At 39.5% G+C, this 25,670-nt stretch overlaps 1 protein-coding gene across 5 annotated transcripts in view; it reads right to left on the bottom strand.

Moving 5' to 3' along the window:
* The window catches only part of LOC129476766 (TATA-box binding protein associated factor 11 like protein 2-like), a 58,871-nt gene that overhangs the window by 20,649 nt on the left and 12,552 nt on the right, over positions 1 to 25,670 (bottom strand). The window contains exons 3-6 of one of the 5 annotated variants that reach the window (XR_010119871.1): positions 17,496 to 17,567; positions 13,010 to 13,084; positions 12,589 to 12,661; positions 5,572 to 11,232 (exon numbers count right to left, since the gene is read on the bottom strand). The gene's annotated coding sequence lies outside the window, so the exon portion shown is untranslated. Of the gene's footprint in view, positions 1 to 5,571; positions 13,085 to 17,495; positions 17,568 to 25,670 lie in introns of those variants that run through there. The other 4 variants (XR_010119873.1, XR_008655069.2, XM_063635513.1 and 1 more) reach the window with 4 other exon arrangements.

Here is a 25,670-nt window from a genome sequence, read left to right as displayed (position 1 = left end):
GAGATACCATGTCATGCCAGTCAGAGTGGTGATTATCAAAAAGTCAGGAAACAATAGATGCTGGTGAGGCTGTGGAGAAATAGGAATGTTTTTACACTGTTGGTGGGAATGTAAATTAGTTCAATCATTGTGGAAGACAGTATGGTGATTCCTCAAGGATCCAGAACCAGAAATACAATTTGACCCAGCAATCTCATTACTGGGTATATACCCAAAGGAATATAAATCATTCTACTATAAAGACACATGCACATGTATGTTTATTGCAGCACTATTTACAATAGAAAAGAAATGGAACCACTCCAAATGCACATCAATGATAGACCAGGTAAACAAAATGTGGTACATATACACTTTGGAATACTATGCACCCATAAAAAATAATAAGATCATGTCCTTTGCTGGGACATGGATGAACCTGGAAGCCATCATCCTCAGCAAACAAACATAGGAACAGAAAACCAAACATTTCATGTTCTCACTCATGAGTGGGAGTTGAACAATGAGAACACATGAACACAGAGAAGGGAACAACACACACCAGGGCCTGCTGAGGAGTGGGGGGTAAGGAGAGGGAACTTAGAGAATGGGTCGATAGGTGCAGCAAACCACCATGACACACGTACACCTATGTAACAAACCTGCACATTCTGCACATGTATCCCATTTTTTAATAGAAGAAATAAAGAAAAATAATAAGAAATAAATAAAAAAACAAATACAAATACAAAGATTTGCTGGGTGTGGTGGTGCGTGCCTGTAATCCCAGCTACTCAGGAGGCTGAGGTGGGAGAATTGCTTGGACCCAAGAAGTGGAGGTTGCAGTGAGCTGAGATCTCCCCAACACACTCCAGCCTGCGTAATGGACTGAGACTCTGTCTCAAATGTAGATAAATAAATAAATAAATATTAAAAATTAAAAATTAAAAAAAGAAAAGAGCACAGGAAATGGCATTTGGGTAATAAAGACCAAATAAGGGTCAGTTATTTTTTTTGAGATGGAGTTCACTCTTGTTGCTCAGGCTGGAGTGCAATGGTGCCATCTCAGCTTACTGCAACCTCTGCCTCCCAGGTTCAAGTGATTTTCCTGCGTCTGTCTCTCAAGTAGCTGGGATTACAGGCATACACCACCACACTTGCCTAATTTTGTATTTTTAGTAGATACAGGGTTTCTCCATGTTGGTCAGGCTTGTCTCGAACTCCCGACATCAGGTGATCTGCCCCCCTCAGCCTCCCAAAGTGCTGGGATTACAGGAGTGAACCACCTCGCCCAGCCAAGGGTCAGTATTTAAAGGTCAGTTGGTTGGCCAGTCCATTAGCTGGCTGGTTAAATAATACTACCGGAATCTCAGCACACTCAGATGCTCATGCCATGAATAACACCCAGAAACTGAGGCTGAGATTACAGCTTTACATCACCCTTCTCATTCTCATGGCAGAGCACATGCTCACTGGGTGACATGAAAGGCACAGTCATTTTCTATATGTAAATTCTTATTTCTTCTCAAGTTGTAGTAGAATCTGCATGTCTTAAATGGGCATATAACATGAATCCATTGTGTCAACAGAGTTCATTCTTGACAGCATAGCTTTAGCATTCACTGGGTCGTAGAAATCAGGAAAAGATCCATGTATTCATGAACAATTAAGAACAATTAACAATAAAGAAAATATAGATTAATATTTCTTATGAATCTCTTTTTTTTTTTTTTTTTGAGACAGAGTCTCGCTCTGTTGCCGAGGCTGAAGTGCAGTGGTGCAATCTTGGCGCACTGCAGCCTATGCCTTCCAGGTTCAAGAGATTCTCCTGCCTCAGCCTCCTGAGTAGCTGGGACTACAGGCCATCATGCCTGACTAATTTTTCTATTTTTAGCAGAACGGGGTTTCATCATGTTGGGCAGGCTGGTCTCAAACTCCTGACCTCAGGTGATCCACCCACCTTGGCCTCCCAAAGTGTAAGATTACAGGCATGACCTACCAAGCCCAGCCATGAATTTTTTTTGTTTGTTTGTTTTGAGACAGGTTCTCACTTTGTCACCCAGCTGGAGTGTAGTGGTGTGATCACAGCTCACTGCAGCCTCAACTTTCTTGGGCTAAAGTGATCCTCCCACCTCACCCTCCCAAGTAGGTGGGACGATAGGCATGTACCAGCAAGCCTGGCTAATGTTTAGTATTTTTTGTAGAGATGAGGTTTTGCCATGTTGTCTATGTTAATCTCAAACTCCTGGACTCAAGCGTTCCATCCACCTTGGCCCCCCAAAAGTGCTGGGATTAAAGTGTGAGCCATCATGCCCAGCCATAAATTTCTCATAGTACTTTTATTTTTAGTTTGTTTTTCCTCTTGTCTATTCCTCTTCTCTTCCCACCAAATGGAGGAGAAGATAGGGAGTAACCCATCAGAAAAAAGACTGGGCTGAATTAACATGGTTCTGGTATAAAGGATTAAATTTAAGGACACCAAAATGTATAAATACAAATTCTCCTTATAATTTAACTTGGGAAGAAGAGTCGGTGTGTAGTGGCACTTCAGTTCCAAGGCAAACATGAATCCTCACCCTTCCATTCTGAAGACTTCCACTTCCCTTCCCTCTTCTTTATGGTTCTTCCTATTGCCAATATCATCATCTTGCCCATTTGCTGTCCAAAGTCCCTCATGTTTACCAGAACAAAAGAAAAACAAGCAACACTTCTCTTTCCAAATCCCTACCTTATCTCCTTTGGATAGAGTTTTTATCTGATGAATAATTCACATTCAGTTTGGCCAAGAAAAATACTACAATACCACCTGGGTAGAATTTGTAGTTTAAAATAACTTGCTACTCAAAATAGTCTTTGCTTATAGAGGAGCATGCCTCAGTTCTAGGTTTATTCGTTGCAACCCCAACACATCCTATGCTATGTTTTCATGCACACTAACACACACACATTGTAGTAAAATCAGAACTAAATAAAAACAGCTATTCTTTCAGGAGAATATAATAACTGGCTCAAAAATGCAAGTCAAAAATACAACAGTAAGGAGAGCCTTTTAGACTTTATTTCTGGCAAACCACTTGAGCCAGAGCCCAGAAAAAAACGCCATTACATTTTTTAGTCTAGTATTTCCTGCTAAAATTATTTCAAATAATAAATGTAAAGGAAGCCACCAAATTGATTTCTTCATCCAGTTTGGGGATTTTGACCAACTTCTATATGGCCGTACAATCAATCATGACTCCCATTATGGATGTCCAATCTCACTATTATCATAGCTAAGTGGTTCAGTTAATTCATACTCAAATCAATATTTTAGTTATAAACCATCACCTCCGGCTCTTATAATTTTATCCTGTTTCTCTCCATTGTCATCAGTTTTCTGGTAAATTTCATAATTCCCCATAGCTTGAACTTGCCTCAACAGCGGCTCCATTTTTAATTGCTAACATTATTAGAGAGATGGACTTCATTATTGAAAATTGAAAAGACAAATAATGAAAGTTATTAATTAAAGTGAATTTGCAAGATGTTAAACATATCGACATGTAGTAGACATTGAATAAATATTTGATGAATGTATAAATGAACTAATGAATAAATGAATGAGAAAATATTTCTAGGCTTTAATATAAAGAAATGATACTTTCAGGAGGATTACACCTTTTTCTTACCTGAGCATAACCATACACTTTGACAGTGCGCCTCTGGTTTTCCTTTATAATTATAAATATATTCCAGTTTGAATTATGCACCAGAAATTTACTTCTCTCCATTTGTTCAAGCACCACACTTAGGTCAGACAGAACTTACTTTTTGCAAACCTCATGCTCAGGCCTTGTGGAAATTGCACGTCAGTTCTGTGCATACACAGGAAAGAGAAGATCCTGTGGCACTGAGCTTGGAACCAAGTTTCATTCTTGTACCTGACGCCCCACAACCCAGCACCTGTGCTGATATCCACAGCTTTCCTTCCTGGAATCTTTGACCAGGCTTCTTGATCTTTTCTTCGCAGCCTGTAGGTCTAGACTCTGGGTTCACCACACATTTCCTCTGGGTTTCTGATCCGTTGCCTGACTTCCCCATTGCCTGCCTTAGCTGCTGAGACCCATTGTGCACATTGACTGCTCCACGATCAACTCAATTCTATGAGCCAGAAATCTTGACCTAGTCCAAATTTCAGAACCAACCTCCTCATCCTATTATGTGCTTTTGCCATGTCCAATGCCACCTAGTATTTTAGCTGTTCATGAAAGGAAAACCAGGGCAGATGCACTGCCTTTATGAGTTAGCCCCTGAACTGGCCTTTCTCTTGTCTACAATAGAGTTGCATCTCTTTCAACCCCATTCCCACCCTTACTACAATTTCTCAGTAGTGAAACTTGCTTTCTCAGTAGTGAGCTTTGTTTTCTCAGTTTTCTCAGTTTGATGAACCACTTATTCAGGTCTTTCCAGTTCCCACCAGCCTCCTTTATTTCCCAATTATGACTTTGTCCTCTTTTTTGGCCAGTGATTATTTGGACTGGTACAGTAGTGAAAACAAACAAATAAAAATAAGCAAGCAAACAAAAACAAGAAAAAGGCAAAAAATGCTTTTTTACTTGGATCAAAACATCTCATCCTTACAACCTGCATAGATAATACTGACTAGGCACAATTCCACAGAGATCTCTGGTGTAAAAAATGCTTTTGCTGCAAAGGAGGGGGAGTGTGATTGTCTTCAATTCCTCATGTTCTGAGAGCAGGTACCGCACTTTAGTGCAAATTAGAAAATTTCCCTGTTCAGGTGGATGATTCCCCCCAAAAAAATACTCGCTCTGAGTGTTTGATGCATTGCAAGTTGACCCAATTCTATCAAACAGAGCCCAGACTACCCTGCCACACCCTAAGCTAAGCGCTTCCTAATTACAGGTAAACTTTCGTGTGATATCTAGAAATCCAGAATCCAGTGGAATAACGTTCTAAAGTATAATAGAATTTATAAAATGTGTGTGTGTCCATGTAAAGCAGGCTTCTTGATTTTCTGTTTTCCTCCACCTTAAATTCTGATTACTTATTGCTCCTTGTGGCAGACTATTTTTGGAAAAGGCACAACAATTGCTTCATATTTAATACTGAACAGGAAAGGCGAGATGTTGACCTGAAATTTTTATTTTTCTGTGTACATGTCATTACATATTTGTCTAAACCCCTAAGATATACAACTCCAAGGAACCCTAAATTAAACTCTGTGCTTTGTGTGATAATCATGTGTCAGTATAGGCTCATGCATTGTAACAAGGGTACCACTCTGGTCAGAGGTGTTGATAATGGGGGAGGCCAGGTGAGGGGGACAGGAGGGATATATGGGAAATCTCTGTTTTTTTCTCTCCATTTTGCTATGAACCTAAAAGTGTTCTTAAAAAATAAAGTTTTTAAAAAATGTTTTAAATTATTCTCATTCTGACCATCTAATTCCTAACAAAAGACAAGCATGGCTGGAAAATGGCATGGAAGATGCAGACAAACACACAGGAAGAAAGCATGCTTGCTGCAAGTTTATATGTGTCTACTTGAGAATTTCTGTATGCAAACATAAAGAGAGAGATTGCAGACTAATCAGATGAATTCATTTTATTTTACATTTTCACAGTTGCTGTGTATTCTTCCCCTCAAAGTAAGAAAGAAATCCTCATCAGTGAGAAGCGGGAAGTTGGAAGAGGAGTGATATAAAAATCCTAGATAACTGACTTCAAGTATTCCGATTTATAGTGTTTCAAACAGTTGCAAGCATTTTTTCTCTTTTCAGATAGGGCAGGCTGAAGACTGATTTCCATCCAAATTTTGAAAAATAAAGCTGATCCTCCAACCGGGTGAGACAAGAGAGAAAATTCTTGTTTTATAAATTAGAAGGCGTATGACAAATGGAACAGTTCTAACCAAAGACTTTTTTTTGCACTATTTTATATTTGGTATTACAATATGGAAGTGTCTTGTCCTTCACATGCAATTAGTGCTGTGGGAAAGTTGCTCTGCGATTTCTACTCACATTCCAGTCTTTGAAGGGACTCAAGACAAATATGACCCATGTGACTCATTTTACACTGCTGAGAGAAATAGGCTGTTCAAAATCCATCCTTAGATTTTGAGAGCCATGATTATAAAAAGTCACATGAAAACAAATACTTGAGAAAGACTTCCCTAGAAAATGTATCAATAATTGAGAGAATGAAAAACTTTAGAATCAAACATCATAATTAAAGTGAATAAAGTACACATTTTAAGCATAATTCATAACTGAATTGCAAAAATAATTGTCATCATAGTTTCACTGCTTAATCAATTTCCATACTCAAGTACACTAATTCCCACCTTCTTTTTTGTATGACTTTTTTTTCCTTTGAAGCTACTTAATCTTGATGTTTTTTTCAAATTTATTCCATGTATCTCATTTATGTGAGATCATGAAAATATTATTTGGTCTTTCTGCTCCAATGGATATGAAAGAGAAGGAAATACCAAAAAGAGGACCCTTAAAAGGAAAACAGAAATCAAAGCAAATAACCCAGGAAAAGAGTAAAATATTAATGCTGATAATTAAAAAAGTAAATAAAATAGGAAACTAATAAAAACTCCTCAGTAGAAATTATTCACAAATTGCTCAATATCAAGGGCTTACACACATTATCAAAATCCGTTTGGTCAAAGGGTACGTGTAAGCCTTTGGGGGTGTTGGAAGTGTTTTGGGTCTTGATGGTGATGGTGATCTTACAGGCATGTTAAACTGTCAATATTCATAAAACTGTACACTGGATGCAATCTTTTACACATAAATAACACCTCAATAAACTTGATTACAATAAGAAAGCAAAACACTTCTTTATGGTGCTTAGATAAAAGTTAAATTCACTGAAAATAAATGAACTATGAGTGATAGCAAATATTCATATTTCACAGAAGCCATTGCTTTAAATGTACACTTACACTCCAATATTTCTCAGTGAGACGTTTCAAAATTCGTGATATGTAATAAATGTGAGGCACCATATTCATCTGCAATCACAAGGACAAGCAGATGTAGTAGTTTTTGACTTTTTTGTTATTTCATCTATGTATCAGTCTGTTTTGACACTGCTGATAAAGACATACCTGAAACTGGGATGAAATAGAGGCTTAATTGGACTAACAGTTCCACATGGCTGGGGAGGCCTCAGAATCATGGCAGGAGATGAAAAGCACTTCTTACATGGTGGCAGCAAGAGAAAAATTAGGAAGAAACAAAAGCAGGAAACCCTGATAAACTCATCAGATCTCGTGAGACGTATTCACTGTCACAAGAATAGCACAGGAAAGACCAGTCCCCATGATCCATTTACCTCCCCCTAGGTCCCTCCTACAACACTTGGGAATTCTGGAAGCTACAATTCAAGTTGAAATTTTGGTGGGGACACAGCCAAATCATGTCAATCTGCAACTTAGAGTTCCATCCTCTCAATGTGGAAAAGTTGGGATGTTTCATATTTTATGGTAGAATAGAGTCTACGGATTGGAAGGTAAGACACTAAAGTGCATTAACCATCAAAAACTGTGAAGGAGGCCTGGCGCCATGGCTCATGCCTGTAATCCCAGAACTCTGGGAGGCCGAGGAGGGTGGATCACGAGGTCAGGAGATCGAGACCATCCTGGCTAACACGGTGAAACCCCGTCTCTACTAAAAATACAAAAAATTAGCCGGGTGTGGTCGCACACGCCTGTAGTCCCAGCTACTCGGGAGGCTGAGGCAGGAGAATCGCTTGAACCCAAGAGGCAAAGGTTGCAGTGAGCTGAGATCACGCCACTTCACTCCAGCCTGGGCAATAGAGCACTACTCCATCTCAAGAAACAAAACAAAACAAAACAAACAAATAAACAAACAAAAAACTGCAAAGGGTCTGAGAGTTCACCCTTCTTGATACTAACCAGTTAGCCTGACAAAAGTTTCATGAATGCTGGTAGAAGACACAAGACTCCTGGGTCACAGACAAAGAATAGTTTAGTACTCATGACAATAGCAGTAGCAAAAGTATTAGCATTTTTTGTACCAGTTAACCAGGACTCCATTTTTGTAAAGTGATACAAAGAGAACCAGATGGTATCTACATGTTCAGTGATTGTGCTATAGAAGAGGAATGTTTAATTTAGGGAATCTGAATGCTTCATAATGGGCAATGAGCATGCCTGGCCTTTGCTCCAGAGAGAGACACTGGCTCTATGTTCCAAGACTGTTCACCACACAAATATCCCTGAAAAGATAGTTCAGAATGAAGGACAGTTAGTTGCTCACTCACAAGAGATGCAGAAATACAAAAAGTCTGTGGAGAATTGACCTCCAACAATAACAATTCAATCATTAGAGAAAGTACTTCAGGGTACCTTGAATTCTTCAAAGAAAATGTTGGCTAACTTATTAGAAATCTCTGCTTTTCCAGGTCCAAGTTTTACATTAATATGTGTATATAAAAGTGTATACATTTTCTCAATTTGAGTCAGAATACCAAAAACTACACAACAACATTTGTATTAATTAACAGAAAACAGACGTGGCAAGTATTAGCACACTACATGCATGTGCTGGACCTCCCTGTAAATCACCTCACGTAATCAATGACAATCCAACTGTTACCATCTATTTCAAATGATGAGTTCTTGTCCATGAAATTTATTTCTTATTTATCAAGGTAACAGGAGTAGAAATGAATCAATCTTCAAACCGGCTGCTCATAATCACAAAGTACATTTTATTAACGTGCTAGAAGAACCAATGTTGGAAAGTTTTATTTGGCTTCCAACTTGACCCTACTTAGAAATAAGGTGACAGTATATTCCACTTCAAAAAATATATATTCCCCATCAGCTTAATAGCCCAAGCCAAAATATACATCATCCTAGATTCCACTCTCCTTGTTACTTTTCTCACATGTGGTCAGTTGCCCACTTCTGCCGTCTTTGTTTAATAAATAGTTATCATATCTGCTTCTGAACAAGACTGTGCCTTTTATTTGTATCAAATGCACCTCCCATTATGCTGATGCATAGTAAGCATACAATAAAGTTTTGTGAAATGAATAGATCTACTGCTTTATCGATGTCAGAAAATAATGCACATGGGAATGTAAATTGGTACATCCGTTATGGAAACCCATATGGAGATTCTTCAAAAAATTTGGAAAGAGCTACCATATTATCCACCAATCTCATCTCTGAGCATACCGCATATATCCAATGGAAATGAAATCCATGTGTCAAAGAGATATCTGCACTCCCATGTTCATTGCAGCATTATTCATAATAGCCAAAAGATGGAATCAGCCTAAATGTCCAACAATGGAGGGATGGATAAAGGAAATGTGATATATATGCACAGTGGAATACTATTCAGCCTTAAAAAAGAAACTCTGTCATTTGTGAAACATGGGTGAACCTGGAGGACATTATGTTAAGTGAAATAAGCCAGGCACAGAAAGACAAATATCACATGTGGAATCTAACGAAGTTGAACTCACAGAAGCAGAAAGTAGAATGGTGGTTACAAGGAACTGGTGGGGAGAGAGGTGGAGGTTGGAGACATGTTTGTCAAAGTATACAAAATTTCACCTGGACAGGAGTAGTAAGTCCAAGAGTTCTATTGTGCAATATGGTGACTACAATTAATAACAATGTACAGTATTGTATTCTGGAAAATTTCTAAGAGAGTAGACTTTAAGTGTCCTCACCACAAAAATCATAATTATGCATATGAAAATTAGCTACATTTAGCCATTCCAAATATATGCATATTTTAAAATATTACATTGTACACAATAAATGTATACAATTTTTGTTTAATTTTTTCAAATAAGCTTTTTTAAACAGAAAACACCATTAAAAATGAAAAGGAAATTGTAAAACCACAGTACACAAAGAGAGATATGGAAAAAATGGATTTTTCCTGGCAAACGTGTGCTTTATCTTTCTAACAATTATAGATATTTTCACATAATCGATAATACAGGCATACATTTTGTGTGGTAAAGACAAACCCCATTCAAAATGGTGAAATTTTTTCCTGCAGCTCGTGTTAGCAATCTGGTTGCACTTATCGGTTAAACATCAGTTTCCTAGAGAAGAAGATACTATCATTTCAAACTGCAGCAAACAAAATATTCTACATGACACATAAATCCTGTATAAAACCTGAACTTTGAGCTATGAAATTCTGGTGGCTTTCTCAACCCAGTTAGTTTGACACTGTGAAATCTAAGACTACACCAGAAATGCTCATTCATTTTAAGGTATGTGTGTTTATTTAAGGCTATTTTGCTTTTAACCAAGTGGTTATCCTCAAAATATACAGCTTCTGTCAGGGAGGATAAAAGGAGAAAAATCAAAGTTTAATCTCCAGTTCTCATGGGAAACATCTGAAGAGCAGTTGTCCTCCTTTAAAAAAAGTTAATAAAAAATGTTTTCATGAAAAGATAAGATCCTGGCATGTTAAGACAATTTAACCATTTTAATCTGATGCAATAATTTCCTCTAAAATAGATACTGCATTTGCTATCCAATGGGCAGTGGTTTGGGAGAACATTTCTGAAAGATCCTTTGGTTAGTAGTTGGCTAGGACAGAATATACCTCGGAAACAACAATATCCACACACAGTGATTATTCCCACTATTCTTTTGACTACACAGCTTACGCTAAGATAATAAAAACATCAGCTATATTTTCAGGATGCAGTCAAGACTCCATCCAAAAATAAAATAAAACTTACATTTTAAATTAACTTAAATGTCTGTATTTTATTCAATTTGCTTCTTCAGTGCTAATGTTCATCTGTCAAATAAAAACTGTACAATCTATACAGTCCAAATAAGAAGAAAATGAAGCACAATGATCAGGAAGCTTCTTCAGACAAGTTACATTCATAACTCCAACAGTAGCATAAAATGTTTGAAAATTAATTTTTCAAGTTTTGATGCACTTTTCCAACGTAAATGTCTAATTTTTATATTTTAAATCACATGAGCACTACAGGAACAAATATAAATAATAAATAAAATAATCTTTCAGCCTACCTACCCTGACTTCATACCCCCAAACACTTTTTTCTACACATTTGCATAGAAAATACTAGAATATTTGACTGCCTATTATATACAGTATCATTTATTCAACAGAAAGAGCTACCAAGTGAAATGGTACACATTAGAAGAGAGTGATTTTGCAATTGCTGGATCACTTGACTGTGACTTGAGAGAAGGTTTCTAGAAGAAATTCAAAGTTTGGATTAATGCCTGAGGGTAGTCTCTTCTTACCTTAATCTACATGTTTCTAACCCATCATTATCTCAAAGTTATGACACACACATACACACACACACACGCACACACGCACACACCCAACACAGTTTCTCGACTTCACTGAAACCCACTGTCCCCTAAGGATACTGCTTCTCCTCTCAAGTGGGGGCTGGGAGATGTTTTCCATCAAACTCCAAATATCCCAGTATCAGAACCAAGGCATTGTCCTCCTGACTACCCAATGCCACTTGCAGACAAATGACTGCACTCTCTTTTGTAAGCTGCTCCTTTGAGTGTTGACAATAAGAGCCTCTTCTCCCTCTAGTCCTCACTTAATCATTTGATCATTCCTTAAAGAATTTAGCACCCAACTCAAAGTCTCCTTTTCACCCAACCCTACCATCGTGCTAAGCAGATTTAACACCACTTAGATGCACCATCAACACACTGCCCAGCAGTTCCTTACCCTGATACCCACTGATAGTTGTCATAATTCACCTCAAGCACCAACTTCCACAGTCACACCATGAATTTTGTCAACATTGGAAACTGCACTTCAGATAATTCTGCAATAATATAAATACCTTCACAAACACCACCACCACCTTCAACTTCCCTTTCCAATGGCCTTGTTTTCGTCCCCTCATACAACACTTCTACCTATCAAGAACTGCAATCCAGTGACACTTCAACTTTCTCTACATTCATCAGCCTCCTCAGCTCTCCACATCTCTCCATCAGTACAATGTCACCTCCCTCCCCCATGTCTACCTCCCACTCCTGGCTTCGTATTTTATCTGGCCTATTCCTATTCATCCTTACTCATAGCACTTTCTTAGAAAGGGGCTATCCAGACTTCTAAGCTAGATGAAGTTCTTCTGTTAAGCCATCTTGTAAGTTCTTTGTGTTTTTCTTAGCTATTCTTCAAACACAACAATGATCATATTGCAATTAATGTCATTGTGGATTTGAACATGGAAGGTCTATTTTATCCTAGATTGTAAATTGATTAAGAGCAGAAATCATGACTGTTTTATTCTCAATTACATATGTCAACCAACACCATGTCTGGCACATAGAAGGCACTCTAGAAATATATGTGGAGTCACACACACACACACACACACACACATTCTTATGCATACACACTCATACACTTACCCATGAAGATTTCTTCTAGTAAATGGGTATCTGTATTATGCAAGCAACGTGAAATAAAAAAGAACATTTTGGGGTTTTTGCTGCCTAACACCAAAACTAATTGCAGCCACTCTTCAAATAATGCAATAACTTTATAAACAGCCACATCCTGATTCTTACGGTAGAAAGCTCTCCATTCTCTGCTGAATATTCATCCGTTGGGAAGGACACTCGCCTAGGAGCTCAGCACTATCTGAAAAGAGAAGCAGCATGAATAGAAGATGTGTGGAGAGGAAAGAAAGTCAAAGGCAGGCTCCCGCAATGGAAAGGTGCCAGGAAAAAGGATGCAATCCCAGGCTGTGTAACACAGGATGGAGGAGGGAGATCTCACTTTTATTGTAAATTGCAGAATTATTTAAAGGTAGCTACATTAGCAATCAGACCTCAAAGATGGTGGAAACAAAAACACCTCCTTTCTCATTAAGGGTAGGGGGCTCCAGCATAATTTCTCTGGACCAGGAAGATGGAGGAGTCTTACTTCTCTTCCCTTCCAACTGCATCCCCCACTGAATCCTAGATTGCACAAGGAAGTCAACACTACCTCCCCCAACACGCTCCAAATCCCTGTCTTCACAGCATTGTCAATTGATTCTCTTCATCCAATCTTGGAAACAGTCTGGAAAAAGAAGCAGAAGAGAGAAGAAAGGGGAAAAGTTCAAAAGTACTTTAAACTGTGCAAAAAAAAATCAATTAATACCAATATACACTGAGAAATGAATGATAGAAATCATCGCAGCAAGGTATTTCCTCATGACTCCTTCAACTGGCCAGAGCCAAACCAAGGTGTGCAAATAATCTGAGCAACTGTACACTTTGGCACACCTTTGTGTGCATACCTTCAACATGTATTTACAGAAGCTGGAAATTGCACAGGGCCGGACCAGGAAAGAACTGGCAGAAATGTTCAACTGCATGGCCAATATCCTGAGCTTTAGCCCCAGAGTGTGTGTCCTACTCTGAAGCCCTACAAGTCACAGGACCCACTCACCCCAGAGCCAGTGTAGCCTATTTCTTTGAGATCTCAGTCCCATCCCTCTAATGGTATCGAAGTACCCTCCATTTACATATATGCTCTTTTTGAAAGGAGCCATGATAGACTTTAATCCAAATTTACAAAAAGAAAAACTGGAGTCCAAAGAACTATGTAATTAGCATAAATACTGGGACTACACACTGCCACATAATAAAACAGAAAGCATCAAAATATATAATTAGGCAGGGCGCAGTGGCTCACGCTTGTAATCCCAGCACTTTGGGAGGCCGAGGCAGGCGGATCACAAGGTCAGGAGATCGAGACCACGGTGAAACCCCGTCTCTACTAAAAACACACAAAAATATTAGCCGGACGTGGTGGCGGGCGCCTGTAGTCCCAGCTACTCGGAGAGGCTGAGGCAGGAGAATGGCGTGAACCCGGGAGGCGGAGCTTGCAGTGAGCCGAGATCGCGCCACTGCACTCCAGCCTGGGTGACAGAGCGAGACTCCGTCTCAAAAAAAAAAAAAAAAAAAAAAAAAAAAAATATATATATATATATATATATATATATATATTTATGCATAGCACCTATACACTAGCATAGGTCAAACAGCTGAATGATTTAAAGGAGTTTTGTTTTGTTTTGTTTTAATCACTCAACTCGGTACTTCTTAATGCAGTCACTTTGGCATGATACAAACAAAATCTTTCAAACTACGACACATCTTAGAAACAGCAAATACTACTGCTGTTCACATAGCAAGGAAGGTTACAAGTAAATCTCCCAATATCTCAGGTGTAAAGAAGTGTTCTAACAAGTTCCATTTGTATTAAATCAAATCACCAGACTAAAGCATCTATTTTTCACCATTTACTCAGAGCAACAGACAGAAAGACAGGGCTTTGGGTTTATTTATATAAACATTCTTCCACAAGTAGTCAGAGGAGGAAGGAGTACAATGTAATTTGATGGTGGATGAATTTGCACAAAAAGGAGACTAAAAAAGAAAGGCTATTGTGACCCAACTCTCACTCTTTACTTTTTAAAGTTGTGAGGAAAAGAAATGGCAAAGCTTTCTATTACGGTAAGCTTTTGTTCTAAAGAATTGAACCAAAAATAACAATACCTAATCATCTCTAAATTACTTCAACTAAAAACACCACTAAAGACCTTATAATGTTTTTTTAAAGAATTCATTTTCATAATTTCTTCCTTGGCCCTGAAAACGATTGTTTAAAAATAGCTTGATTTGCATCTTATTCTTATAGTGACTTTCTACAAATATATTTTGAAATGCTTACTTATGGAAAAGCTGTTGCCTGCTTAGATTTCACCATGTATGAGATCGCACTACTTCGCTCACCTGGAACTGTCCTGTTCTCTGTTCCCAGCAACATGAAGGACTGCCCGATAAGGAGCATCCTTGCTAAATGTTATGTTTAAAGTATGTATAGCTGCATGTATTTTCAAATGCATAACCGATTTCTCAAGAGAGAAGGAAACTCATGCCAGAAGCAAGGAAAAGATTGAAAGGCAGGGCTGGAAACAGAGCTGGCCCAGTAGCAGCTCCAAATATGGCAAAATGCTAGTGTTATTTAAGACACCAATACAATATCCCTGATGATGAAACAGGAAACGTTCCCTTGTCCCCCTCGCAGGCTGTGCAACAGGAGGAGTGACTCGCTTTTTCTGTGCCCCGCTGCTCAACCTCTAGGAGAGCATGCTGACGACTGGGTTGTGGGGCCCAACCCAACAGCAGTGTCTAGGGGTGAATGTTTACAGCTGAAGCCCCAGTGGGCACACGTGTGCTACCGGGTGCTCTTTTAGTTTTGCCATCTGTAGGAGACTTGTGTTAGTCAGCTCAATTAGACCCCCTGGCTTATCTCAAGGACAGAGGACTTTCTGTATCCCAGGGTCCTTGCCTTGGTGTACAGGAAGAATCAGATCACACGTGGGCTTGGAGAATGAGTGCTAGGTTTTATTGAGTGGAAGCCGCTGTCAGCAGACAGGGGAGGCAGAAGGGAGTTGGAGTGGGAAGGTGTATTTTCCTGGAGTCAGGCCACCTAGCGGCCTGGCTCTCCTCCGACTGCCCAGCCAAACTCCATATCCTTCCGCCAGTCGATGGCCTGCCAGGGTCAGCCTGTCGGTGTGTTCTTCTTGATGTCCTCTGGATGTCCAGCCGCTTGTGTGAGTGCCCACTAGGGTTTCGGGGTTTTTCTAGGCACAGGATGGGTGCGTGACGGGCCAGGGTGGTCTTGGGAAATGCAACATTTGGGCGCAAAGGCAGGAGTGCCTACCCTTACCTAGGTCTGTGGGCACAGGCACCAGGGTGGAGCCCTCGCCAGAGACCTGCCTTTCTCCTCCCAGCACTTCCCTGCCCCCCTCCCTTACCAATAACATCTCCATTTGTAGCTGGGTAACCAGGGTATTCTTCATATAGCTGCAAGTGTCTGGCTAATATATTGATAGAGTTTGGATCTGTGTCCAGGCCCAAATCTCATGTTGAATTGTAATCCCAGTGTTGGGGGTAGGGCCTGGTGTGAGGTGATTGGATCATGGAGGAGTATTTCTCATGAATGGTTTAGGACCATCCCTTTGGTGCTGTCTGCAAGACAGTGAGTGAATTCTCAAGAGAGAGTTCTGGTTGCTTAAGAGTGTGTGGCACCTCGCTCGCTCTCTTTCTTGCTCCTGCTTCGGTCACATGAGGTGCCTGCTCCCATTTCACCTTCCACCATGAGTCAAAGTTCCCTGAAGCCTCCACAGAAGTAGACCCAATATGTTTCCTGTACAGCCTGCAGAACTGTAAGCCAATTAAACTTCTTTTCTTATAAATTACACAGTCTCAGGTATTCCTTTATAGCAATGCAAGAAAAGCCTAATACACACATTATGTCTTCAAGTGGGGGTGAAGACATGCTGAAGATTTACTTCTTGAAATATCCACTATATGATGGTCAGGGTGTTGTATGTTTAAAGCATGTATGTGTACAGCTTACATTATTAAAAATTATTGTTTTAGAATAGAAAAAGGAAGAGTGATAAAATATTAGGCTGAACCATATGAGATTGCTGATATTTTATAATTTTTAGGCAACAAAATTCTCGAAGGAGAGCTTTGGGTCCAATACATTTGCTTTGCTCCAGGCAACTTGCCCCACTAGTGTAATTCAGGGTCAAGCCGTGTTCAAGGCCATCAGACGTTTTGCACATCCAAGCATGACCACTCCATGCTATATTATGCTAAGACAGTCTCTGTAACTTTCTCTGCCTTGTGTTAAGTTACTTAAGTCCTCTTTCTGTTACCCAACCTTTGTGGGTGCCAGGTCCCTGAAAGGAAGCTATAGGAGCAGGTAGAATTTCTTTCCACGTTTATTTGTGTGGAATTTTTACTTTTTGACTGTATACCAGATGTAAGGAAGTGTTCTTGCTCTAGGGACATCTGTCATTGCAGAGGTAGGATAGATTCACATAATGAGAGTAGAAAAAAATAAGTAAAGTGACCCAGGTTTAAATCCTGTCACTTTCTGTTACTGGTTGTGTTTCACTTCTTGACCTACAGAATCCTTGTCTATAAAACTGAACTGGGGACTGTACCTAGTCATGAAAGTTCATTGTAAAATTCAAACAAAACAAAGTCTGTCAAGGATTTTGAAATGCCAAGATACAACCATGTGATCAGGGAAATTTACATAAAGAACACAGTTGGGATAACATGATGTTAGAAAAACCAGAAAGCAGTTAGACACAATGGTTCACATCTATAATCCCAGCACTTTGGGAGGCCAAGGCAGGTGGATTGCTTGAGTCCAGGAATTCAAGACCAGCCTGGGCAACAAAGCAAGACCTTACCTTTATAAAAAAAAATTTAAAAAAAAACAAATGGAAAACCAGAGTGGGCCAAAGTTAAGGACACTAGAGGTTCAATTCCAAAAGGAATATGTATTCAGAACACATCAAAGGGTCTACTGGAATTGGAAACACGTCATCATTCTTAAGGATAAGGACAGCCAGTTCCTTCGATGCAGGTCCTCTGAGTCAGTGGACTCCACACACCTGGGCTTGCATCCAGATTGTCGACTTCTGTACTGATGCTTGCAGGGGAGGCTCCGTGGACTCCCTGTATCTCTGGACACACAGAAAAAAAGGACAGTCAAGTTTTTCATGTGGGACAGTAAGAATTTAATTTGTAATCTCTATTTGTCACATATGTCCATACTTTTCTTTGTGATAGTCTCATCTGAAGCTTCTGGAAAAATAGGGGAAGATCTTATGGACTGTTAGGTTGGAAGGACATAGCTGCACAAGGCTTCTTAAAAGTTGACCCTAAGGGGACTTGTGGTTATGAATAGAATGCCTTTGGTTGCAGGAGAACACAATCCTGTTAGACTAACTAAAAAAGATAAATTAATTGCAAAAAAAATCCATTTAAAGAGATCAGTGAATTATGGAAACAAAAAGAATTAAAAGAACAAAAATTCCAGAGAGCAAAGTGTTTTGCCAAGATTATCTACCTTTCACAGGCTATTTTCTTTCTTGGGATATTTGCTGATTTGAAACACAGATCAGATCTGGTTCATGCAGAAGCACTGTAGGAAGGCAAGAGAAGCCAGCAAAGCTTGTGGCATTCATAGAAGCAACCACAACAATTTGGAAACAAAAGTATCCCCAAATGCCTTGCCAATTTTCCTCACAGTACCCTTGCTAAATTGAGACTGAGTAAAAGGTTAGGAGTTTCTGCAAAGTAAGTTAAAATCTTCAGAAGTCCCATAATAATTGGGAGGAAAACTTCCACTGGAGGAAAGGAGTCTGCTCAGAACGTGGCTGGTCTCCCCAAGATGCTCATCAAATTTGGATGGAGCATATGGCAGGATACTAAACAGCCTGAAACTTCCACTGTCTTTCAGAGCTGTCAGTCAACAGTGTGGAAGAGACAGGCCTGAGGAATAAAAACATAACTAGAAGTGGAGGGGATCTTACTAAAATGTCACCCCAGTCTTGATCTAGCTCAGCTTCTTGGATTGGGGTGATGATCTCCTCACCTTATCTGCCCCACAGAGAAAGCACAGATTCCTGTCTGGTCGAAGTAGCATCATACAGAGCTTTGACATGTGCTTTGTCCACAATATCTGGCATATAGTCACATATTACTAACATAAAATCAGTCAAGAGATTGTGATCAATTACCAGGTAAAACATACAAACAATATAAGCAGATGCAAAGAAAGAAAATGATATTTTATTTAGCATCTTAAAATTACATTTTGATACAATGATCAATATATTAAAGAGATTGAAAGACAATATGAACGAAAGTGATGAAAAGATGTGGGGTTTAATCATTGAATCAAAATCTGTAAAAAGTAATCATTCTAAGACTGAAAAATACAATACTTGAAATTAAGACCTCATTGGATGAGTTGAACAGTATAGCTGAAGATTGGCTCAGTGATCCCAAAGACAGATCAACAGGAAATATTTGAGTAGAGCACAGAGAATACAAAAGAATACACATATCAGTCACATGCAAGTCATAGTGCAAATCCCTTTATTCCTATTATCGGAGTTACTAAAGAAAAAAGAAAGAATAGGGTGAGACAAATATGTAAAGAAAACATAGTCAAGAATTTCCCAAAACTCTTAAAGCTAGAAATCTTCACATTCAAGAATCTTAGCCAACTCAGGATAGCTATAAAGAAAACCACAACTAGGCATTTTACAACTAAACTGCTGAAGATGAAAGACTTGCTGTTTCTAATGGTCTAGATGATCAATGTGCCACAGTCCTTATTTTAAATCCAAATAAAATATTTCACAAATTATTTGAATATCGCTAGTTTAAAAAGGAAATTCATTTCAACAAAGTCAAAACAAGGAACAGATGAAAGATGGATAAATTGTGTTTATAATTTGAAGGTTGTAGCTGCTTTTCAAAACAAATAGAAACCATTTGTTTCTAACTGTCTCATAACTGAGATAAAATAAAACCAATTTTACGGAGAAACCTTATGCCTGACGAGTATGAGTTAATTGGAACATTGAGAAAATAATTCAAAAGAAGTAGAGTTTAGAACTTTACATCTTAACTCTTACTTTGTTGTGTTTTGTTTTTTGTTTTTGAGACAAAGTTTCCCTCTTGTTGTCCAGGCTAGAGTACAATGGCGCCATCTTGGCTCACTGCAACCTCTGCCTCCTGGGTTCAAGCGATTCTTGTGCTTCAGCCTCCTGAGTAGCTGGGATTACAGGCATGTGCCACCACGCCCAGCTAATTTTTGTATTTTTAGTAGAGACGGGGTTTCACCATGTTGGTCAGGCTGGTCTCAAACTCCTGACCTCAGGTCATCCACCCGCCTTGGCCTCCCAAAGTGCTGAGATTACAGGCGTGAGCCACCGCACCCGGTCTTAACTCTTACTTTGTATGTTGACTTTAGAAAGCACAGACATACACTGCAGAAAGCTTGACTGAGATTGCTCACATACCAGAATAATAGAGAATCAGGTATAATTGTGGGTAGAATCAGAAGTGAGAAACCAGCATTCACTGAGCCCTTAACAGTGCCAGGCATTAGACTACATTTCTTACAGAGAGCATTGCAGATATGAAATGAACTTCACATAGATCACACATGGATGTGGAAATAAACTCATTCATTAGCCTGAATGCCCATAAGGTAAATCATTTCAGACAGTATAATGTCTTCAGCTCCATCTCAGTTCTTTTTTCATTCCATTGAGAAATAAACATTCATTTTAGCTGCCAGCTTCTGGATTTGTCTGAATTGTTGCAGATGCGAGTGGAATCAGCCTGGATTCCCATCGATTTCTTTCCTCAGGAACTAAGCTTGTGTTCCTCTTCTTCTTCCTCCTCTCAGAAACTACCAAGCCCTCTCTCTCTTCACTTGCACCATCCCCTCCCCACCCACAAGCCTGACTATGAAATGGGATGTAACCCTACTTTTGCTTCTCCTTCCAGCACATATATTCATTTTGTCTTAAACTGTTTCCGCTAATCACTTTGGAAACAGAGATAATTAAAATCATAACCATGAAGGCAAAAAAAATGAAATCATAAACATGAAGGGATTCAAAAACTCATCATTTTCCTGGAGCCGTGCTTCCTGGAGCACTCTTTATTCTACATCTCAAATTATAACTAAGCACAGTGGGATTCTGCCCATCTTCCCACACTGTCTCAGCTAATTTATTTCTGGGTCCTATTCGTTGATTGAATTAAATCCTACTGATGTCATGAAAACATCCAATGTTTCCCTGTTCCAAGTGCGCAACTCACAACTCTGAGGCCCACCAGAAAAGGTCTCTGCTGACTCTACCAGCTATTTCCTCCATAAGGTGGAAATCTCCAAGGTAAACAATCCACCAGAACCTAGTACCTCTCCTTACCCTGCCTCCTTGGAAGAAAGGGAAAAGAGAATTTAGCAGAAAAAAATTCCTCAAACTTAACAAAGTGTACCAGCCTCTTTGGACAGACCTATTTACCCATCTGTCATAGGTAAACCCATACAACAAGAATGTTGCCATGTCTTTAAAAATTCTTGAGGTCCAGCTGGGCGCAGTGGCTCATGCCTGCAATCCCAGCACTTTGGGAGGCCGAGGTGGGTGGATCATGAGGTCAGGAGACAGAGATCATCCTGGCCAACAAGGTGAAATCCCATCTCTGCTAAAAATACAAAACTTAGCCAGATGTGGGGGAGCAGGCCTGTAATCCCAGCTACTCAGGAGGCTGAGGCAGGAGAATCACTTGTACCCGGGAGGTGGAGGTTGCAGTGAGCCGAGGTCAGGCCACTGAACTCCAGCCTGGCGACAGAACTACACTCCGTCTCAAAAATAAAAATAAAAATAAATAAAAATTCCTGAGTTCCTGGCTTTCAAACCCTCAATGTGTCTCCCCTATTCACTCAATTGAGTCATTATCTTTCCAAGCTAGACACATAGGAGCTATCTTTTCCTCCTTCCTTATCCTTTCCATTTGATCTATGGTCATCACTTATTCCCCTATTTATTTTATTGCCCCTTTTATCCTCACTCTTTTTCTCTTGTATGTTGAATGTATTTGCTAGTTATATTTTAGTCACCCTTGAACTATCTTGAAAGAAACTGACAACAGCTGATGTTTCAAAGTTTGACTTTCTGTACCTGTTCTGTACTTTCATTTTAGTGATCATTTATTCTATTGTTTTAGCTTAAAACTGTTGTTTTCATACCTTAAATAACTTTGTTTCCCACAAAGTAAAGAGTTTTTTTTTTTTTTTTTTTTTTTTTAGCATTTCCTATTTAACGCTTTATAAACACAATAACCTAGGAAACGGGGTTACTTTCTATCTACCTTCTGCTCCTCCAGCTTTGATTCCTGGCACACAGCATGAAAAGCAAGCAGAGGAACATAGCAGTTAGCAACTTTCGCCACTTTTCATCTGTTCTTCCCCATTATTGAATCTATCTAAAGAAGACATCACTGTGACTGCCAGGAGATGTCAGACCTCAGAAAGTTGAAAATTATGTAAGAAATGAGCCTGGTGACCTCCATTTCCTTGCCTCCTTGATAAATAATTTGTGGTTTTCCGAAACTGGAGGCATATTTTAGAGTTCAAGCAAGCTTGGCAGTAAATTGTCCCAAGGCTCATAAAAATGTGCACACAGGGTTTTGCAGACACCAAATCAAATAACTAAGGTGAAGTGAAACCAAAACAGAGCAGATGCGTGTATGCACAGACATACCCCAGTCCCAGAACTGCAGACAGAGTTGTCTATCTTTTACTGTGTAACATAAATTCTAGACTATTAAACAGTTCAGTGGTAGGGAGGTTCAAGTCGCTCTTTCTTTAACCTCTAAAATAATTCTAACATCCAGTTTTGACTGTTTTCATAAAAGAGATAGCTAATGGGTTAGAACTTCGAACTTCAGAACAATTCAGGACTTAGTAAAGCCATTGTCCACTGTTCTCATCTTCTGCATGTGCTAAGAGAGATTGGGAAGGGAAGTCAGAGCTTTTAGTAAAGAAACTATGAGGACAGAGGTGGGTCAAGCAAAGGCACATGCTCTGGTGTTGGAAAAAAAGAAAAACAAACTTGAGGATCCTAGCAGGCTACAGATGACAGGGATTAGGAAGAAATTGGCTCAAACTTAAATACTAAGTGTTCACTTCTATTTCCCTTCTGAATAAAACATGAAGTGATTGTGCCAATACCCTCCAGCAGTTAACAGAAGAGTTCCAACTAGAATACAGAACTCGAGACAGTAAGTTCACGGCTCAGTGGACATATACTCAGATCGCAAACCCTTACAAATAGGACTTTCTACATCCTCCCAGTCCCTCTTATATTTTTCTCAAGGCACCTACCAGAGTGATCCTCTTCAAGAGAAACCAGGTCATAAGGCTTGTTCACTTCTCAGCTGCAACCATGCAATGGAACTTGAAATCACACAGAGGGAGAACCAGAGCCTCACAATGGCCTCCAGGGTGTCCACCATCTGCTGAGCTTACACATCCACCTGCCCTGCCACCCTCACCTCTCAGGCCCCTCCAGCTGAACCCCTCTTTCACTCTGTCCCAACCGGATGGGGCTCATCGCCATCTCTGTGTCTTTGCACTTTCTACTCCTCCCCCAGAGATCTTCTCACCCTGTTCTCTCTCCTCCCATAAGTCTCTGCTCAGACATTACCTTTTCAGGGAGGCCTCTCTGACCATATCATCTAAATGGGTAAATGACAACTCTTCAAGACTCTTGCCCCCACCTGGCTCTGCTTTTGCATACACTACTTACCCCCTTCTTTTTTTTTTTTCTTTGAGATGGAGTCTCATCCTGTCACCCAGGCTGGAATGCAGTGGAGCGATCTCGGCTCCCTGCAGCTTTCACCTGATTTCAAGTGATTCTCATGCCTCAGCCTCCCAAGCAGCTGAGATTACAGGCATGTACCACCACACCTGGCTAATTTTTGTATTTTTAGTAGAGACAAGGTTTCACCATATTGGCCAGGCTGCTCTTGAACTCCTGACCTCAAGTAATTCCTCCACTTAGGCTTCCCAAAGTGTTGGGATTACAGGCATGAGCCTCTGTGCCCAGCCCTCACCATCTTATATTCTGTATATTTGTTGTCTCCCTCACCAGAGTGTGAGCTCTGTGAAGCCAAGAGCTTTCCTCCCTTTCCTTCACTGCTGAATCCCAGCATAAAAAATTATGTCTTGTACACAGTAGGATTCAACAAGGAGATCTATGTGTTATTTATATATAATATAAATATATCTCATTTACATATATGTTGTTTACATATATATCTTTCTTTCATGTATCTCATATAGGTATATACACAAATGGTCCCTAACTTATGATGGTTTCAAGTTTACAATGCTATGAAAGTGAAACACATTCAGTAGAACCTGTACTTCAAGTAGCCGTACAACCATTCTGTTTTTCATTTTCAGTACAGAATTCAATAAATAACATGAAATATTCAACACTTTATTATGAAATAAACTTTGTGGTAGATGATTTTGTCCAACTGTAGACCGACGTAAATATTCCACATTTACATGTTAAGTGTCTAAGCACATTTACAGTGGACTAGGCTAAGCTATGGTTTTCGAAAGGTTAGGTGCATTCAATGCATTTTTGACTTGGAATATTTTCAGCTTACCGTGGGTTTATCAGAACACATCATAAGTTGAGGAGCATCTTTCTCTCTCCCTCTCTCTCTATATATATATACATACACACATATACATATATATACACACAGATATATATGCTCTGTATATATATATATATAAAGAGAGAGACAACTCTGTTCTCTGAGTGTGTGTGTGTATATATATATGCACAGAGAAGAGACAGAGAAATCAAATCATCCATGGCTAAATTTGAGAATAGATTTGTGTAATGATCTTTATTTTCCCAATCAAAAACTTAATGAAGAAATGAAACGGACAAAAACAAGTACCAAGCAATATTGTACTTAATTAAGGTTTTTCTCTTTGGATTTAATGACTAGACTTATTATAACTTCTTCTTATGAAATGAATTATTGAGCAGGACACAGCTTTGTTGGGGACTAGGACTTTTCAGACATTCAGAAGTCTATCCTAGTCTATCCTCTGGGTCTAATGGACAGTTACTTGCTCAATGTTTATGTGAGCCAGGAACCAGCAGAAGTGGGTGGGTAACTTCAGTCAAAACACAGGGAGATTTTAGAGGATGATGGCTGTCGGAAGTCCAGTTGCATATCTGGAAGCCATCTCTTCCTTGATTCATGACTTTAAGGACGACTGGACATTTTTGAAAAGGTACATGGTGGTTTCTTTATAGTTTGGCACTGTGGACTCAGGCACTGTGGACTCAGGGTGTCCCAGACACAGGAAGCAAAGTGGTTGGCAGGGGAATCTAAGGGTGGTTCGTGATGACTATTTGATCTAGCAGACACTTTTTAGACTTCTAAAAGTTTGGCATTTTATGGCCTATTTAGTCATTTAAATCCTCATGGGCCTTTGACCAGCAGAAGTGGGTGAATAACCACAGAGCAGTTCAACCTGAACTTCCAATTACAAAAAAGAAAAAGCGAGGGGGCAGGGGTTTGCTGGTGAATGACAGTCTCTTCCCTGAAAAATAGAACAAAAGTTAAAATAAAACAAATTAAAGACTACTGAAAACTAATCTAATAATATTGACATTTCTTCCCCCAAAACATCAGCTTTAAAGAACTGAATAGAGAGTGGTGGAGAGACTGAGCTTTCCTTTGTTATTGTTCTCTTTTGATCATTTCACTTCTCCTACTTTATTTTAATAATGCGTCCAAAGACTGATTCAACCTCTCTCTCCCACTTTAATAAAGGCACATTAGTGGATTAGGAGAGATTTGAAACCGAGCCCAGTGGAGTCAGCAGAGACAAGTTCCAAACGGTCATTCAGCACATTTTGAAAAGCGCCAAGCTAGCAACCTGGAAAGGAGCCACCAATAAAATGTAGGTGTGCTTGTGTACATGGAGCCCCAGTGGAGAGACAAAGCACCCCCACTTCCAAGAGGGGTAACATGGCTCACTGAAAATGTCCAAGGCAAAGATTGTTGTGTCTACTTTGAGCCAACCCCAACAAAATAAATATAGCCCATCCATATGGAAAATAAGGGAGAAACTAATGACCACATATATTATTATAATCAAAATAAGTGAATAAGTGCAGCCACTTGTGCTACTCTGGGATCCCAGCATCCTCTTTGAA

Source organism: Symphalangus syndactylus, chromosome Y, assembly GCF_028878055.3.
Source record: "Symphalangus syndactylus isolate Jambi chromosome Y, NHGRI_mSymSyn1-v2.1_pri, whole genome shotgun sequence".
Lineage (NCBI taxonomy): Eukaryota > Metazoa > Chordata > Mammalia > Primates > Hylobatidae > Symphalangus > Symphalangus syndactylus.
The sequence above is the reverse complement of the archived record's forward strand: the minus strand, read 5'-3'. Positions and strand labels throughout refer to the sequence as shown.